This window comes from Carcharhinus amblyrhynchos, chromosome 34, assembly GCF_965287045.1.
Source record: "Carcharhinus amblyrhynchos chromosome 34, sCarAmb.v2.hapA, whole genome shotgun sequence".
Lineage (NCBI taxonomy): Eukaryota > Metazoa > Chordata > Chondrichthyes > Carcharhiniformes > Carcharhinidae > Carcharhinus > Carcharhinus amblyrhynchos.
Genome location: NC_137357.1, coordinates 1,770,001 through 1,790,000, shown reverse-complemented (window position 1 = coordinate 1,790,000; position 20,000 = coordinate 1,770,001). Strand labels below are relative to the sequence as shown.

Below are 20,000 nucleotides of genomic sequence, written 5' to 3'. Positions count from 1 at the left end.
TCCGCAGGGATTTGAATTGTGAAGACTGCAATGGGACTGGGAATCCTTGGACAAGGGGCTTTTCTCCAGAGGAGGATGGATAGACTGAGTCCTGTTCTATAGGCCACACGTGAGTTGTTGTCTCTTTATTATCCCCGATCCAGGTTTAATTTTAATCTCACTTCCTCGGATGAACCAGTTCTGGTTAGATTGTGGGGTGTTGGGGGTGCTGGAGTTTAAAACCCTGGGGATAAAATATCCCGGCTTTGTAATTAGTCACTAACACATTAACCCTTCGGTGGTTGGCAAAGATTAAATTAAATATCTGTAAAATGAAACTGTTTAAAAGTTTGCTTTAAATCTAAAATAACAGGGGTGGGAGACAGAGCGCTGTTCCTAATTGTTAAATAAAACTCACATAGGCCTTTACAATTTAGTTCTCAGATCTTCAGACTTTTATTCCATCCTCTCCACCGCTTTTCCCCCATTCTGTCTATTTTCTCCCTGCTTTCTCTCTCTCTCCATTTCCTTCCTCTATCTGCCTCTCTTTTACATTCCCTCTCTCTCCCTCTGTTTTCCCAGACATTAATATCTCGTTAGACAATCTCTCAGTAAATTTGAGAAGGGGGAATCCTGGGCTCTTGTGCTGTTTAATTTAAAAATGTTCTTTTATTTTAATATATTTCTGTTTCTTCCCCCAAGAATTAATCTGCAGATTTTACTGAGACAGGGAGAAGCCTGGGTTTCTGTGCTATTTAATTTAAACCATTTCTTGTATTGAATTAAATTTCTCTCTCTTTCCCCAAAGAACTAATGTCTAGTTAGACAATCTCTCTGTAAGATCTGAGAAGGGGGGAATCCTGGGTCCTTGTGCTGTTTAATTTAAACCTGTTCTTGTATTTTAATGAATGATTTTCTCTTCTCCCCAGGGATTTGAATTGTAAAGACTGCAATGGGACTGGGAATCCTTGGACAAGGGGCTTTTCTCCAGAGGAGGATGGATAGACTGAGTCCTGTTCTATCGGCCACACGTGAGTTGTTGTCTCTTTATTATCCCCGATCCAGGTTTAATTTTAATCTCACTTCCTGGGATGAACCAGTTCTGGTTAGATTGTGGGGTGTGGGGGGGGCTGGAGTTTAAAACCCTGGGGTTAAAATATCCCGGCTTTGTAATTAGTCACAAACACATTAACCCTTTGGTGGGTGGCAGAGAGTGAATTATTGATGAAACTGTGTGTAAGTTTGTTTTAAATCTAAAATAACAGGGGTGGGAGACAGAGCGCTGTTCCTAATTGTTAAATAAAACTCAGAGGTCTTTACAATTCAGTTTTCAAAAGTTCAGATTTCCATTCCATCCTCTCCACAGCTTTCCCCCCATTCTGTCTATGTCTCTCTACTTACTCTCTCTCTCCTTCCCTCCATTTCCCTCTCTTTTTTATTCTCTCTCTCCCAGGAATTAATATTTAGCTGAACAATCTCTCAGTGAGATCTGAGAAGGGGGGAATCCTGGGCTCTTGTGCTATTTAATTTAAACATTTTCTAGTATTTAAATTAATTAGGTTCTCTCTGTCTTCCCAAGGAATTAAGCATTAGAATCATAGAAAAGCTACAGGACAAACAGGCCCTTCGTCCCACAATCATATCTGTACCTACTAGGCTTACCTATAACCCTCAATCCTATTAAATCCCATGTACTCATCCAGAAGTCTCTTAAAAGACCCTTAATATTATGAATTAATATTTAGTTGGACATCTCTGGACAGTGTTTGTGAAATCTTAGAAGGGGGAATGCTGGGCCCATGTGGTATTTAAACATTTTCTTGTATTTTAATTATTTTCTCTCTCTGTCTGTATAAACATTTCCCAAAGTAAAGAAAAACACTCCACACAGCTGACTGCACCTTGTGGGATCTTGCTGTGCACCACAGGGATTTTGGTTTAAAAGGGCAGGTTTTTTTTCTCAGAGGGAGTTTAAAAACTTTCAGGGGACTGTGGGGAAGTCTCCAGACTTGGGACAACACCCACACAGGGTGGGGGGTTTGAGGGGGGGGTGTGTACTGGGGGGGGGTGGGCAGTGAGATATTCTGATATTCCAACAAGGGCCAGAGGTCTGAGTGTTGAAACATATGAAACTGTTCAAACAGAGACAGGCAGAAAGCCCTGAGGGTTCACAGCTCCCTGGAAATGCAAAGGGAACTCCCATTGCCCCAAACAGCAGTAAGATGTGAACTGGGAACCCCCTTCCCTCAGCTTGTTACACACTGACCTTTCCACAACCCCCAACATGTTTCCAAACACTGCCTGTAGTTTCTTCAAACTTTCTATCAAACTGTCTGTCCATCCTGCTCAATACTGACCCCCCCTCTCAATCTGGCACTGACCTGGGCTCTGAATTCACACAGAGTCAGAGATAGGGTTTAAAGTTGAAAGTTTTATAACTTATTTATTACTGTCACAAGGCTGACATTAACACTGCAAAGAAGTTACTGAGAGAGACATAGATACAGAGACAAAAAGAGAGAGAGATAAAGGGACAGAGAGGGTACTTAAAGTTTTAAAGTTTATTAGTGTCACAAGTAAGGCTCACATTAACACTGCAATGAAGTTACTGAGAGAGAGGGAGATAGACACACAGAGACATAGATAAAGAGACAGAGATTGGGGGAACTTACCAAAGCAGTTTGTGTGTGTGAGTGTCTGCAGCTTCTGTGTCTCTGAGCTTGCCGGGGTGCCAGGGAGAGAATGTCACTGTCTTCACCTCTCTCTCTGCCTCTCTGTATAAAACAATCACCAAATGACAGGACACTCAATAATGTGACCACACACAATTCAATAGCAAATATCTGTCTCTGTATCTCCCTGTTCTCTCTCCTTGTGTCTGTCTAACTATCTCTGTCTCTCCTTGTCTCTCTCTCTGTGTGTTTTTTCTCTCTCTGTCTCTCTCCCTGTCTCTTCTGTAGCAGAAACGGATGGAGAGAGAGAGAGGGAGAGAGAGAGGGATGGAAACAGCTGTAGGTGTGGGTTAGATGCAGGGGGAGAGACACAGGCTGTTAGAGGGAGTGGGAGCCTCAGTGAGGGACAGGGGATCCAGTTTAATTCTGAGGGTCCTGGGGGTGGGGGTGATTTCACTGTCTCAGCCCCTCTCTGCCTCACTCTCTCTCTCTGTATAAACATTTCCCAAAGTGAAAAAAACTCCACACAGCTGACTGCACCTATGGGATCTTGCTGTGCACCACAAGGGTTTTGTTTTAAAAGGTGTTTGGTTTAGTTTTAAGAGGGATTTCCAGCCTTGGTGGAGATTTGGGATGATGCACACACACACACACACACACACACAGGGTAGTGAGTGGGACAGGGGCTCACAGCAGGCAAGAGGGTGAGGGGTTGTGTGGGGGGGTGGGGAGACTGTGTCCCATCTGATTCAAGTTCACCTTGCTGCTGCTGTGGGATCTTGCTGTGCACACTCTGGGCCTTTGCCCCGCACTGCGACAGGGACCACACTTTTTATTCTGAAACGAGATCAGGCTCAGGGACCCGCAGAGTGGGGTTCACGGTAAAAGCTGGAAAGGGGGTTGGGGAAATTCGAGCACTTTAATCCCCGAGGGATCGTAGGCTACGGAGCAAGTGCTGGGGAATGGGAGGGGTATAGATTGGGATTGGATGGGCCAGCATTGAGCTGGTGGGCCGAAGGGCCTGTTTCTGTGCTGTCTGATTCCAGATTCTTTTCTCTCTGTTTTCCCAGGAATTTCTATTTGGATTGGGGGAGGGGGGGGGGGTAGAGAATGTCCCTGTCTCTGTCTCTCCAGCGTTTTTCCCAATCCCTGCACCCCCTCCCCTCTCTCCCCACACATTCCCATCTATATTTCATCTCTCAATAAAATGGGAAAGAAAACCCCAGTGTGAATTGTTGTCAGTTTAATTTCTGTCTCAGCCTCTCTCTGCCTCACTCTCTCTCTCTCTGTATAAACATTTCCCAAAGTAAAAAACACTCCACACAGCTGACTGTGCCTTGTGGGATCTTGCTGTGCACCACAGGGATTTTGTTTTCAAAAGGTGGGGGGGTTTTCTCAGAGGGAGTTTAAAAACTTTCAGGGGACTGTGGGGAAGTCTCCAGACTTGGGACAACACCCACACAGGGTGGGGGGTTTGAGGGGGGGTGTGTACTGGGGGGGGTGGGCAGTGAGATATTCTGATATTCCCAACAAGGGCCAGAGGTCTGAGTGTTGAAACATATGAAACTGTTCAAACAGAGACAGGCAGAAAGCCCTGAGGGTTCACAGCTCCCTGGAAATGCAAAGGGAACTCCCATTGCCCCAAACAGCAGTAAGATGTGAACTGGAACCCCCTTCCCTCAGCTTGTTACACACTGACCTTTCCACAAACCCCAACATGTTTCCAAACACTGCCTGTAGTTTCTTCAAACTTTCTATCAAACTGTCTGTCCATCCTGCTCAATACTGACCCCCCTCTCAATCTGGCACTGACCTGGGCTCGGAATTCACACAGAGTCAGAGATAGGGTTTAAAGTTGAAAGTTTTATAACTTATTTATTACTGTCACAAGGCTGACATTAACACTGCAAAGAAGTTACTGAGAGAGACATAGATACAGAGACAGAAAGAGAGAGAGATAAAGGGACAGAGAGGGACAGAAAGTTTTAAAGTTTATCGGTGTCACAAGTAAGGCTCACATTAACACTGCAATGAAGTTACTGAGAGAGAGGGAGATAGACACACAGAGACATAGATAAAGAGACAGAGATTGGGGGAACTTACCAAAGCAGTTTGTGTGTGTGAGTGTCTGCAGCTCCTGTGTCTCTGAGCTTGCCGGGGTGCCAGGGAGAGAATGTCACTGTCTTCACCTCTCTCTCTGCCTCTCTGTATAAAACAATCACCAAATGACAGGACACTCAATAATGTGACCACACACAATTTGTTAGCAAATATCTGTCTCTGTATCTCCCTGTTCTCTCTCCTTGTGTCTGTCTAACTATCTCTGTCTCTCCTTGTCTCTCTCTCTGTGTGTTTTTTCTCTCTCTTTGTCTCTCTCCCTGTCTCTTCTGTTGCAGAAACGGATGGAGAGAGAGAGAGGGAGAGAGAGAGGGATGGAAACAGCTGTAGGTGTGGGTTAGATGCAGGGGGAGAGACACAGGCTGTTAGAGGGAGGGGGGGCCTCAGTGAGGGACAGGGGATCCAGTTTAATTCTGAGGGTCCTGGGGGTGGGGGTGATTTCACTGTCTCAGCCCCTCTCTGCCTCACTCTCTCTCTCTGTATAAACATTTCCCAAAGTAAAAAAAACTCCACACACCTGACTGCACCTATGGGATCTTGCTGTGCACCACAAGGGTTTTGTTTTAAAAGGTGTTTGGTTTAGTTTGAAGAGGGATTTCCAGCCTTGGTGGAGATTTGGGATGATGCACACACACACACACACAGGGTAGTGAGCGGGACAGGGGCTCACAGCAGGCAAGAGGGTGAGGGGTTGTGTGGGGGGGGTGGGGGGACTGTGTCCCATCTGATTCAAGTTCACCTTGCTGCTGCTGTGGGATCTTGCTGTGCACACTCTGGGCCTTTGCCCCGCACTGCGACAGGGACCACACTTTTTATTCTGAAACGAGATCAGGCTCAGGGACCCGCAGAGTGGGGTTCACGGTAAAAGCTGGAAAGGGGGTTGGGGAAATTCGAGCCCTTTAATCCCCGAGGGATCGTAGGCTACGGAGCGAGTGCTGGGGAATGGGAGGGGTATAGATTGGGATTGGATGGGCCAGCATTGAGCTGGTGGGCCGAAGGGCCTGTTTCTGTGCTGTGTGATTCCAGATTCTTTTCTGTTTTCCCAGGAATTTCTATTTGGATTGAGGGGGGGGGGTAGAGAATGTCCCTGTCTCTGTCTCTCCAGCGTTTTTCCCTATCCCTGCACCCCCTCCCCTCTCTCCCCACACATTCCCATCTATATTTCATCTCTCAATAAAATGGGAAAGAAAACCCCAGTGTGAATTGTTGTCAGTTTAATCTGGGGAGAGAGAGGGAGGGAGGTGTGGATCCCATTCCCCACACCCTCTCCCGCAGTCCCCACCCCACTGCATTCATTTAATCCGCCCCTCACCAGGTTGTGTGTGTGTGTGTGGGATCTTGCTGTGTACACAGGTGGGTCCGGCTCCCTATTCCTCACACTGGGACCCTGAGCGGGACTTTGAACAGGAAAGATTGAGGGGGAGGCGAAGGGTTGGGGAGGGGCAGGAGGCAGAGAGAGGTAGAGAAATGGAGGGAGAGCTAAACAGAGAGGGAGTGGGGAGGGTCTCAGGAGGGGCGGGGGAGAGAGTGTGGGGCGGGGGTGTGTTTCCTCCATTGTGGGATTGACAGTGGGATCTTGCTGTGCAGAATGATCTTCATTGCAATTGGAGTCATTCATTCACTGATTAAGGGAGGGGGTGTGATTTTGGAATTATAAATATTGTTACTATGTCGGGATGATGTTTCTCTCTGGGGAACCCTGGGGTTAAAATATCCCGGCTTTGTAATTAATCACAAACAGGTTAACCCTTTGGTGGGTGGCTAAGAGTAAATGAAATATCTGTAAAATGAAACTGTCTATTGGTTGTGTGTGTGTGTGTTTGAGAGCTTGTTTTAAAATCATTGCTCCAATTGAAAGCCTGTTTTGCTGCTGGGATTCTGGCTGCTGTTTTGGACACGGATGTTATAAAGTTGTCTTCTGCAGCCTGCTTTCTGCAGTTTAAAATCCCAAAGACACAGGCTTTCGAAAGACTCAATGCTGCATGGGTTATTTTGGGTTTCTCAGCATTTCTTTTCAATATTTACATTTGTCAAAAAAAACATATTTTAACTATTATAAACAGCTTCATAATATTAGACAGGGAGAGAGAGAGAGAGGGAGATAGACACAACAGGGAGAGAGAGAAATACACAGAGATAGACAGAGGGAGAGAAAGACAGGGAGAGAGAGAGGGAGAGAGAAAAAGACAGGGAGAGAGAGAAAAAGACAGGGAGAGAGAGAGAAAAAGACAGGGAGAGAGACAAAAACAGAGGGTGGAAGTGAGGGTAAACAGGACAAGAATTGAGGTTTGTGGGGTCTTGGAATGAGAGGGTGTGGAAGAGACACAGGATCTCAGGGTGGAGGGGGGGAACGGATGGGGGTGGTATCTCTGCTGTGGAGTCAGTGTCCAGCACCCAGTGTTTGGAGAAAAGCCTCAGTCACACCCTTCTGGGGTTTCCTGATTCACAGAAATAAATCCCTGCTGGGAGGGTGATTTTAAAAAGTCTCTCCCAGAGGGAATGGACACAGCTTGTTCCCGGGTTAAAGAGGGCAGTTTAGTTGTATCTGGGGACTGAGGCGGGGTGGGGTATCCAGATTCTGTCCATTCCCCCCCCGGCTCTGGGATGAACCAGTCCTGGTTAGATTGTGGGGTGGGGTGTGGGGGGACCGGAGTTTAAAACCCTGGGGTTAAAATATCCCGGCTTTGTAATTAATCACAAACAGGTTAACCCTTTGGTGGGTGGCTAAGAGTAAATGAAATATCTGTAAAATGAAACTGTCTATTGGTTGTGTGTGTGTGTGTGTTTGAGAGCTTGTTTTAAAATCATTGCTCCAATTGAAAGCCTGTTTTGCTGCTGGGATTCTGGATGCTGTTTTGGACACAGATGTTATAAAGTTGTCTTCTGCAGCCTGCTTTCTGCAGTTTAAAATCCCAAAGACACAGGCTTTCGAAAGACTCAATGCTGGACGGGTTATTTTGGGTTTCTCAGCATTTCTTTTCAATATTTACATTTGTCAAATAAAACATATTTTAACTATTATAAACAGCTTCATAATATTAGACAGGGAGATAGAGAGAGAGGAAGAGAGTGAGAGAGGCAGGGAGACAGGTATCAATCTGGGGGGAGTGTGTTAAGAGACAGAGAGGGAGAAACAGAGGAGGGGGCAGTGGAGGAGAGGTGACTGATAGAAGTGGGAATTTCATTGGGGGGATCCTGTGTTAATTGACTGGCCTGTCTCTGGAGTAAATCCCCCCCCCACCCCCCAGAATACTTTGATGTGTTTTAATAAATTAAATATCAGGACAGTCACGAGGTGTTTGGAAGTTGATTTCATTTGAAAATTGTTTCCATTTTGTCAGGGTTTAATAACGAGGATGTGAAAATGAATGTTCCCCCCACTCCCCCCTCAGTGAGATTGTGAATGTCAGCAAGTCCTGGGATCTTGCTGTGCCTTTTATTGTTTACCATCAGCTTTTGTGTTTTGTCTTTAATCAAATTTCACTTTATTTTCTCTTTCCGACCGAGGGGAATTCTTTCGGAAAGTTTGGCGACGCAGACAGCGAGTAGTTTTGCCGTGACGAATCCTCGGACACGAGCTATAACCAGAGAGATAAATATTAATAAAAATCCCCGTGTCTTTGTCATTCATTTTCATACACAGATAGACTGGGTGGGGCTTTTACACTGAGGGTTAGTGGTCTGTGTGTCGGAGGGAGTGGAGGGGGATTGATTGCGGTGGGGGGGGGGGGGGTACAGTAATTACAAAGGGGGGGGGTTCTGTCAGTCTAGGGGCTGTTTACAGGGAGGGAGTGGGAATTTACCAGGGCAAGGGCAGGAGAGGCAACTGAGGGATTGGGAGCTGAGAGGGATGTGGGGAGATGGACGAGGGTTTGAACAGTGGGTGGGGGGGGGGGGGGCAGGGTGTTATGGTGCTGAGGGGGACTTGGAGGGGGATTGAAGAGGGTTTGGGCATTTGTGGGGGGGGGCAGGTGTGAAGTACAGAGCTCCAAGGGAATGATTTGGTGGGCAGGAGGTTTAGAGGGATTGTGGGGAGGGACTGAGGGGGATTAAAGGGGAGAGCGGAGATGGATGTAGGGGGGAGACTCTGGGATTCTGGTGGGGAATTAGAGGGATTGAGGGGGATTAAAGGGGAGAGCGGAGAGGGATGTAGGGGGGAGACTCTGGGATTCTGGTGGGGAATTAGAGGGATTGAGGGGGATTAAAGGGGAGAGCGGAGAGGGATGTAGGGGGGAGACTCTGGGATTCTGGTGGGGAATTAGAGGGATTCAGGGGGATTAAAGGGGAGAGCGGAGAGGGATGTAGGGGGAGACTCTGGGATTCTGGTGGGGAATTAGAGGGATTGAGGGGGATTAAAGGGAGGGTCTTGTGAGGAATTTGGGATTCAGAGATTCAGCAGCAGGGATTGAGGGAGGGAATCGGGCAAAATCGAGAGGGATTTGGGAAGGGGGGTTTAGAGAGGGATTTTTGGGGGTTTGGGGGATACAGGAGGGATCTGGGAGGGGCAGTGACTCAGAAGTGGGGCAAGTGAAAGATGTAGTTTGGGGCTCAGACAGATTGAAGGGGGTGGGAGGGAGCAGGATTGGGGGGCAGAGGGACACAGCAAGGGTGGGGGGGTCAATCCAGGGAGACATTCAGGGGGGATTCGAGATGAATCTCACGGGTGTTAGAATCTGGAGAGGGTCTGAGAGGGAGTTAGCAGAAGGGGGTGTGGGTCAGAGTTGAGGGGGGTGCAGAGGGAGCTTTGCGTTGGAGGGTGCTTAGGAATTGGGGCAGGAGCTTGGGAGATTCAGGGATTAGAGTCAGATTGGCGGTGGGTGTGGGAGAGAGATTGAGGGGAAGGGGGGGGTTAGAGTCAGATTAAAGGAGATAGGGAGTCAGGCAGGAGGGAGAGAGAGGAATTGGGGGGGTGGAATGAGGGGAGATTGAGGGGGGGAGGGTTTAGAGGGAGATTTGGCAGTGGGTGCCTTTGAGTGGGGTGAAGGAGATTGAACAGAGAGGATTGGGGAAGGGGCTGAGATTTCTGGGGCTCTGAGGGATATAGAAGGGATCTGGGAGGGGGAGCGACTCAGAAGTTGTTGGGGGGGGGATTTACAGACATAGTTTGGGGGCTCTGTCAGATTGAAGGGGGTGGGATTGGAGAGGCAGCGGGTTTGGGGGGGCAGAGGGATGCAGCAAGGGTTGGGGGGGTGGGGGTGATGCGATCCAGGGCAGGTAGAAATTCAGGGGGGATTGGAGAGAAATCTCGGGTCAGAATCTGGAGAGGGTCTGGATGGGGTCGGGAGTTAGCGGAATGGGGGTGCGAGGAACTTTGTGGGGGGGTGCGGTGATATCAGGAATTGGGGCAGGAGTTTGATTCAGGGGGTTTGGAGTCAGATTGGCGGTGGGTGTCGGGAGAGAGAAGGATTTGGGAAGGGGGGGTTTAGAGAGGGATTTCTGGGGGTTTGAGGGATACAGGAGGGATCTGGGAGGGGCAGTGACTCAGAAGTGGGGCAATTAAAAGATGTAGTTTGGGTCTTAAAGTGGGGGGGTCTTAAAGTGGGGGGGTTTAGGTTTCAGCAGGGGGAGAATTAGAGGGGCTTGTCGGGGAGGGGGGAATTAAAGAGGTTGAGGTTGGGGGGGGATGAGGATTGGGCTCAAGAGAGAGGTTCAAGGAATCTATAGGGCTTTGGCAGTAAGGGAGGAGATTGGGGGGGGGGGAGATATAGGGGGAAATAGCCCGGGGGGGGTACAGGATTGGGATGGAGAGAGGGGTTTGAGCTCAGAGGGGAATCTGTAGGGGGGGGACAGCACTGGGGGCAACATAGCCGGAGTGGGACAAAGAGGGGGGAAATGGAGGGGGATTTCTGGGGCTCTGAGGGATATAGAAGGGATCTGGGAGGGGGAGAGACTCAGAAGCTGTGGGGGGGGGGCGGGATTTAAAGATGTAGTTTGGGGATGAGAGAGATTGAAGGGGGTGGGATTGGAGGAGTGGGATTGGGGGGCAGAGGGATGCAGCAAGGGGGGGGGGGGAGTTGTGATCCAGGGAGACATTCGGGGGGGGGATTGTAGAGAAATCTTGGGTCAGAACCTGGCTGTCGGTGGGTGCCGGGAGGGAGATTGAGGGGAGGGGGGGGGGTGTTGCTTAGAGTCGGATTAAAGGAGATTAAACAGAGGGATCGGGAATCAGGCCGGAGAAAGAGGAATGTGGGGGGGGGGAAATGGAGGGAATGAGGAGATTGATTGAGGGATCAGAGGGATACCGGGGAGTTTGAGGCTCAGAGGGATTTGGCGGTGGGTAGAAGATGGGCCATTTAAAGGGGGGGGGGCATTTAAAGGGGGGGGCCATTTAAAGGGGGGGGGCATTTAAAGGGGGGGGGCATTTAAAGGGGGGGGGGCATTTAAAGGGGGGGGGGCATTTAAAGGGGGGGGGCATTTAAAGGGGGGGGGCCATTTAAAGGGGGGGGGCCATTTAAAGGGGGGGGGCCATTTAAAGGGGGGGGGCCATTTAAAGGGGGGGGGCCATTTAAAGGGGGGGCCATTTAAAGGGGGGGGGGGCATTTAAAGGGGGGGGGGGCATTTAAAGGGGGGGGGGCATTTAAAGGGGGGGGCATTTAAAGGGGGGGGGGCATTTAAAGGGGGGGGCATTTAAAGGGGGGGGGCCATTTAAAGGGGGGGGGGCATTTAAAGGGGGGGGGCATTTAAAGGGGGGGGCCATTTAAAGGGGGGGGCCATTCAAAGGGGGGGGCATTCAAAGGGGGGGGGCATTCAAAGGGGGGGGGCATTCAAAGGGGGGGGGCATTCAAAGGGGGGGGCCATTCAAAGGGGGGGGCCATTCAAAGGGGGGGGCCATTCAAAGGGGGGGGCCATTCAAAGGGGGGGGCCATTCAAAGGGGGGGGCATTCAAAGGGGGGGGCATTCAAAGGGGGGGGGGCATTCAAAGGGGGGGGGGCATTCAAAGGGGGGGGCATTCAAAGGGGGGGGGCATTCAAAGGGGGGGGGCATTCAAAGGGGGGGGGCATTCAAAGGGGGGGGCATTCAAAGGGGGGGGGCATTCAATGGGGGGGGGCATTCAATGGGGGGGCATTTAATGGGGGGGGCATTTAATGGGGGGGGCATTTAATGGGGGGGGGCATTTAATGGGGGGGCATTTAAAGGGGGGGCATTTAAAGGGGGGGCATTTAAAGGGGGGGGCATTTAAAGGGGGGGGCATTTAAAGGGGGGGGCATTTAAAGGGTGGTTGAGCTCAGAGGAATCTACAGGGAGGACAGCACTTCGGACAAAAAAGTCAGAAAAAAAAGTCAGAAAAAAAAGTCAGAAAAAAAAGTCAGAAAAAAAAGTCAGAAAAAAAAGTCAGAAAAAAAAGTCAGAAAAAAAAGTCAGAAAAAAAAGTCAGAAAAAAAAGTCAGAAAAAAAAGTCAGAAAAAAAAGTCAGAAAAAAAAGTCAGAAAAAAAAGTCAGAAAAAAAAGTCAGAAAAAAAAGACAGAAAAAAAGACAGAAAAAAAGACAGAAAAAAAAGTCAGATAAAAAAGTCAGATAAAAAAGTCAGATAAAAAAGACAGATAAAAAAGACAGATAAAAAAGACAGAAAAAAAAGACAGAAGGAAAAGACAGAAGGAAAAGTCAGAAGGAAAAGACAGAAGGAAAAAGACAGAAGGAAAAAGACAGAAGGACAGAGGGAAAAAAAGGACAGAGGGAAAAAAAGGACAGAGGGAAAAAAAGGACAGAGGGAAAAAAAGGACAGAGGGAAAAAAAGGACAGAGGGTAAAAAAGGACAGAGGGTAAAAAAGGACAGAGGGTAAAAAAGGACAGAGGGAAAAAAAGGACAGAGGGAAAAAAAGGACAGAGGGAAAAAAAGGACAGAGGGAAAAAAAGGACAGAGGGAAAAAAAGGACAGAGGGAAAAAAAGGACAGAGGGAAAAAAAGGACAGAGGGTAAAAAAGGACAGAGGGTAAAAAAGGACAGAGGGTAAAAAAGGACAGAGGGTAAAAAAGGACAGAGGGAAAAAAAGGACAGAGGGAAAAAAAGGACAGAGGGAAAAAAAGGACAGAGGGAAAAAAAGGACAGAGGGAAAAAAAGGACAGAGGGAAAAAAAGGACAGAGGGAAAAAAAGGACAAAGGGAAAAAAAGGACAGAGGGAAAAAAAAGGACAGAGGGAAAAAAAAGGACAGAGGGAAAATAAAAGACAGGGAGAGAAAATAAAGAGACAGGGAGAGAAAATAAAGAGACAGGGAGGGAAAATAAAGAGACAGGGAGGGAAAATAAAGAGACAGGGAGGGAAAATAAAGACAGAGGGAAAATAAAGACAGAGGGAAAATAAAGACAGAGAGGGAAAATAAAGACAGAGAGGGAAAATAAAGACAGAGAGGGAAAATAAAGACAGAGAGGGAAAATAAAGACAGAGGGAAAATAAAGACAGAGGGAAAATAAAGACAGAGGGAAAATAAAGACAGAGGGAAAATAAAGACAGAGAGGGAAAATAAAGAGACAGGGAGGGAAAATAAAGAGACAGGGAGGGAAAATAAAGAGACAGGGAGGGAAAATAAAGAGACAGGGAGGGAAAATAAAGAGACAGGGAGGGAAAATAAAGAGACAGGGAGGGAAAATAAAGAGACAGGGAGGGAAAATAAAGACAGAGGGAAAATAAAGACAGAGGGAAAATAAAGACAGAGAGGGAAAATAAAGACAGAGAGGGAAAATAAAGACAGAGAGGGAAAATAAAGACAGAGAGGGAAAATAAAGACAGAGAGGGAAAATAAAGACAGAGGGAAAATAAAGACAGAGGGAAAATAAAGAGACAGGGAGGGAAAATAAAGAGACAGGGAGGGAAAATAAAGAGACAGGGAGGGAAAATAAAGAGACAGGGAGGGAAAATAAAGAGACAGGGAGGGAAAATAAAGAGACAGGGAGGGAAAATAAAGAGACAGGGAGGGAAAATAAAGACAGAGGGAAAATAAAGACAGAGAGGGAAAATAAAGAGACAGGGAGGGAAAATAAAGAGACAGGGAGGGAAAATAAAGAGACAGGGAGGGAAAATAAAGAGACAGGGAGGGAAAATAAAGAGACAGGGAGGGAAAATAAAGAGACAGGGAGGGAAAATAAAGAGACAGGGAGGGAAAATAAAGACAGGGAGGGAAAATAAAGACAGTAAAAAGACAAACAGGACTGAGAGGGAAAGATTGAGATTGGGAGGGAAAGATTAAGAATCGGAGGGAAAGATTAAGAATCGGAGGGAAAGATTAAGAATCGGAGGGAAAGATTAAGAATCGGAGGGAAAGATTAAGAATCGGAGGGAAAGATTAAGAAAGACAGGGAAAGATTAAGAATGAGAGGGAAAGATTAAGAATGAGAGGGAAAGATTAAGATTGAGAGGGAAAGATTAAGAATGAGAGGGAAAGATTAAGAATGAGAGGGAAAGATTAAGAATGAGAGGGAAAGATTAAGAATGAGAGGAGAAAGATTAAGAATGAGAGGAGAAAGATTAAGATTGAGAGGGAAAGATTAAGACTGAGAAAGACTGAGAGGGAGATTGAGAGGAGGCTGCAAACAGACAGAGAAAAGCAGGGCTGAGGTGGGAAAGAGACGCAGACACAAAGTGAAGAGGTTCATACTCACCAGCGCACATCTTTTCCCTCGGTGATCTCTCCAACTCCTTCCATTCCCTCTCCCATGGTGGGGGAGACAGATCCTGGGCCAGGGGCTTTGTGCTGGGTAAAGGGGAGGGGGGTTAAAATCTCAGAGCTGGAACTCCATGCTGCGCACACACACACACACTGACTCACTCACACAGACACACAGCTTACCTGATACTTACCCAGCCACGTGGAGACAGAGACAGAACAATGGAACCCCAGCCTTTTTATAACCTCCACACACACTGTCCACACCTCCCCAATCAAACCCCATCCAACCACATCTCCTACACCTCACCTGGACACACCTCCTGCAGGTATGGCCCAGTCCAACACCAGCCTGTCTCTGAGTGTGTGGGGGGGTTGTGTGTGTGGGTTAGTGAGCACCAGGTAAATGGTTTATCCCAAGGCTCTCTCCCTCCGCCCCATCCCAGCTCCACATCACCAGCACTAGGAGCTGGGAGAAGACGGATTTAAAGTAACTCGCAGCTCTGCACTGCCAGACAGGCCAGGTCTGAATGTGGACTGTACAACTTGTTCACCCAGGGCTCCATCGGCTACAGGTTTGTCCCCTTTACTGATTCCTGCAAAGTTGCATTTGCCTTAAGTTGCTTGAAGTGTAACAATTTCTTGCAAAGTTATTTGTTGTCTCATTTACTAATTCCACTCCTGAATTACAATGTCATCTGTCTGTTGTTGTCTGTCCGGGTGTCTGAATGTGTGTGTGCCCTGAGCTTAATGACTCACCAGAGATCAGAGCTGCAGAAACCAGCCTTTTCATTGAAACATTACAAGCACTAGCTGGGGGAGGGGGAGGGAAAGAATCAGAGTGAAGTTTCTGTTTGCTAAGTGCTGTAAATGTGTCTTTAACCAGCAGCTCTGCAGAGACAGAGATACAGGATTTTAAATTCACTGGGACCCAGAAGGATGTACGTGGCGTGAGAATTGGAAGAAACCAGGTTGTCAGGATACGGAAAGGTGGAAGGAAAATATCAAGTCAAATCACTGAAAGTACAAAGGCGTCCCGGAGGCTCCCTGAAACTGAGCTGTAAAACCAGCGGTTTAAATCTTGGCAGCTACTGGATGGACTGGATCCGGCAGGTTCCCGGAGAGGGGGCTGGAGTGTCTGGTTACCTACTATCGTTCATCCAACACTAACTACTACACACCATCAATTCAGGGTCGATTTACTGCGTCCACAGACACTTCAAGCAACATCTTCTCTTTGGAGATGACGAGCCTGAAGACTGAAGACACGGCCATCTATTACTGTGCCACAGACCACAGCGAGAGGATCCAGGGCTGCACCCGGACAAGAACAGCCCGAGAGGGAATATCAGCATCTTCCATCATAACCTGAAGGTCAGGATCTGTTTTCAATGCAGTATGATCGAGGGTGGTCACAACCAAACTATAACGGTGTTTAAAATATAGAGTAACACAGAAAGCATTTAACAGTAAAACTTCCCAAACTCACCGATAGAACTGGTCAGCTTTTCACTGCCTTTATATTCATTGTACTTTCAGCAATCCGACACACGATATATTACTCTTTTTAATATTTCTGACACATTGTGTTATATAAACAGTTGCCTACATTTTACATTAGAGCAAAACTAATGGTCCATTTGAAGTGAAGATTGAACAGCAGGACTGAACAGAGTGAGTGCAGTTTTTGTATGGGTGTGTGTCACTGTGATACTATAGCGGTGGGTCACAGTGCTGAGAAAAGGACGTTGCTTAAAGTGCATGAGGGTTCAACAAAATAATACTTAGAAACATCATTGTTTCTTTTATGATGTAAAATGCTTCAAGTTTATTGTTATTGATTTACACGCTGAATGTGCACAGAGAGTGTAAAAGTTTCTAACCCCCTTTATCAAACTATAACGGTGTTTAAAATATAGAGTAACACAGAAAGCATTTAACAGTAAAACTTCCCAAACTCACCGATATAACTGGTCAGCTTTTCACTGCCTTTATATTCATTGTAGTTACAGCAATCCCACACACGATATATTACTCTTTTTCATATTTCTGATAGATTGTGTTATATAAACAGTTGCCCACATTTCCCCTTCGAGCAAAACCAATGGTCCATTTGAAGTGAACATTGAACAGCAGGACTGAACAGAGTGAGTGCAGTTTTTGTATGGGTGTGTGTCACTGTGATATACTACGGGGGTCACAGTGCTGAGAAAAGCGCCATCCTCATACAGAAACCTCAGAAAAGGTCCTTGCTTAAATTTGTGACCAATGCCATTGCCGAATGCCAAAGTACATGAGGGTTCAACAAAATAATACTTAGAAACAGTACTTTGTTTATGATGTAAAATGCTTCAAGTTTATTGTTATTGATTTACACGCTGAATGTGCACAGAGAGTGTAAAAGTTTCTAACCCCCTTTATCAATATCATGACCAGTCAAAATTGAAATATCTCACTGAGTCACCCTCAACGAGCTGGAAACAGGCTTTTGAAATAGCAGTGAAATTAACTGTCTGTATTTTACAGCTAACTGTCCGCCTCAGTATTTGTCATGCTGTGTCTCACTGTGATAGCTGGAGCTACACAGCAGTTACTGTCAATACAAAAAACCCTCAGCACTGATTGACTGAAACTGGATCAGTGTCACTTTTACATCCAAACTGTAATCACAGTACAGTATTATTTATGTCCAGCGCTGACCACATGGCAAGAATAAACATGGAAACTCTTGATAATTACTCAATTATCGATGTGTGTTTTCAACAACATGTTCACGTGTAACTCTGTGAAATATAAAACATTAGGGTCGTTTATGAATGTCAAATGATATCCAGAAATCCAATGACAATTTAATGAACATTAATTGATTTTGCTTTTCCTTGGGTTTGTGGATATTTAAAATAATGTTGATTTTGTGTCTATTCTGTGCAAGGACGGTTACTGTATGACACAGCCTACAGAATGTGACACTGTGACTACTTCGATTACTGGGGACAAGGGACCATGGTGACGGTGACTACAGGTAAGAACCATCCACTTATCGAGTAACTGGTTTACATGTGTCTTTGTTTTATGTTTTTATCTGTACTAATAATCCATTTGGTAACAGGAATGTGAGTTTGGCGGATTCTCGGTTGAGAATTGTTGCAATGTTTCCTGTGATTCTGCTGCGAAGGGGTTTTAGAATTCAGCTCTTTCTGGACAGTAGGTGCTGCTGAGGGATTCAATCCCAAATTATTGGGATTTTGTGTTTATCTGTTGAGGTTACTGTGTGGTTGGGTTACTTTAAAATCTAAATGTCTGTTAAACACTTCAGCGTTTCTGCAGCGTTGAATCTCGGTGACATCTAGTGGCTGCGGGTTGAACCATCTACTGCACCAGTGTTTGAAATTTAAACCAAAAAATTAAAATAATCTAGAATTCCTATATTTATCCAATGAAAATGTTCCACTCACTCACAATGCTGGTGCTGCTGTGCAATATTTTCTGCTTATTCTAAACATTAATTAGTTTGGTGATGGGCAAATTGGCTGGAATTTATATTGAACATTTCTGTAAATGTTACATTTGATTCTGTTGAAAGTGTTTGTAGAATTGTGCTGCTTCTGCATGAAGCGGGGTTCAGTCTGTCAGTGATGCGTTTTTTTTCTGTGGTGAGGAGATTATGTATCTGGGTGACTCTAAACACGTAAAATTTGTGAATTAATGTAGTGTTTCTGCATTGTTTGAACTCACTGACACTGAGCTGTTACACGCTTTGATTGAATATGAACATTCTGTGGGTTTGCAACTGTTTGATGCATGACTGCAGACAGAAATAAAGCAGGCTTTATTGTGTTTGTATGTTCAAAATCTTTACTGATATCGGCTTACGCCACTCGTTCAGAACATAGTTTGTCACTGCATTTACAATTTGGGGTCCCTGCAATGTTTAATCTCGGTGACATTTGATGGCTGGAACTTTTACCTTCCAAATGTTTAAATATGGTGACATCTAGTGGCTGCGGTTTGAACCATGTACTGCACAAGTGTTTGAAATTTAAACCAAAAAATTAAAATAATCTAGAATTTCTATATTTATCCAGTGACAATGTTCCACTCACTCACAATGCTGGTGCTGCTGTGTAATATTTTCTGCTTATTCTAAACATTAATTGGAATTTATATTAAACATTTCTGTAAATGTTATACTTGATCCTGTTGAAAGTGTTTGTAGGGTGTGACAGAGATACAGACAGATACAGAGAAAGAGCAGAGAGCCGGGGGAGAGGGCACAGAGCTGGAGGGAAGTGTAGAGAACCAGGTGGAAATACAGAGAGCCGGATAAAAGGGGCAAAGAGCCACTGTGACAGGCAGAGAGCCAGGGGAAAGGGCAAAGAGCTGGGGAAATGGGCAGAGAGCGGGTGATGGATGGGCAGATTGAGGGGGTTCAGAATACAGCTAGCACCACAATCAGCTCATCTGTAATCTCAGTGAATGTTGGAGGAGACTTCCGGGCCCGAATGGGAAACTCTAGGTATTAATGTGTGATCCTTCAATGAGTCAATGTTGGATTTATTTGAATTTATAATCACATTTCGAGTTTCCTGATCATTCAGTAAGTATTCATTCCGGAGGTATTTTTGAAGCAAAGTCACTAATCTCTGGTTTGTGCAGTGAGAGGCAGTGAGTTGGAGAGAGGAAGGGGCACCAATCAGTTTGAACCCAGGCAATTTCCAAAACTAGTGTGGAGATGCCGGAGTGAGGTTGGTGTGGGCACAGTAAGGATTCTCACAACACCAGGTTAAAGTCCAACAGGTTTATTTGGAATCACAAGCTGTTGGAGCTCCCTCATCAGGTGAGTGGATAGTCTGAATGAAGGGAGAACTTCTTTATCACAAAGTGTTGTTGTTTGAGAAATAAACAGCGGTTTGTCACACACTGCTGTTGTTGAGAAATAAATAGTTGCTGCAATAATGGGGAACATTTTTGCTGCTCTCTGTTAATCCAATGAATGACACGTCATTGTGAGACTAACAGAATGTGTTTTTTTTCTTCCTAATTTGATAGAAGTGAAGACAGGGATATGAGTTTCTACAGAGATGACAATTCCCAAATGATAGAAGTAACATCATCTCAAAGGCAGATGACAGATTTCATCGGGAAATATTAGGGATAAGTTCATAATTCTAATCAGTGTTGGAGATAGAAACATAGAAAATAGAAGCTGCAGTAGGCCATTTGGCCCTTTGGGACTACTCCGCCATTCACTTTGGTCAGAGCTCATCACTATCCTGATCACACCTACTACCCATATCCCTTCATCCCTTTAACACCAAGAGCTATATCTAATATAGAAACCTATTTGTAACAATATGTTTGATGACTTAATAAATGCAAGTAAGAGTCTAACTTGTTCAATTGGCCATTCTTTGCCAGCGAAACAATCTCCGCCCAATCTCTACGGCCTGGTCTCCCCCTGTCAGCAACACAACTCCGACGGCTCCATCACCTTCGGATGTTTGGCGATGGATTACTCTCCAGATGTCTCCAAAGTGACCTGGAAGAAAAATGGGCAAACGGTCCCCAGTGGGTTTAAGCCTTACCCATCAGTGAGAAATACGGATGGAAGCTACACCCTGAGCAGCCAGT

The 20,000-nt window shown here is 46.1% G+C and overlaps 1 pseudogene; it reads left to right on the top strand.

Moving 5' to 3' along the window:
- Positions 1–20,000, top strand: part of LOC145361231 (Ig heavy chain Mem5-like) — a 48,346-nt pseudogene that overhangs the window by 23,767 nt on the left and 4,579 nt on the right.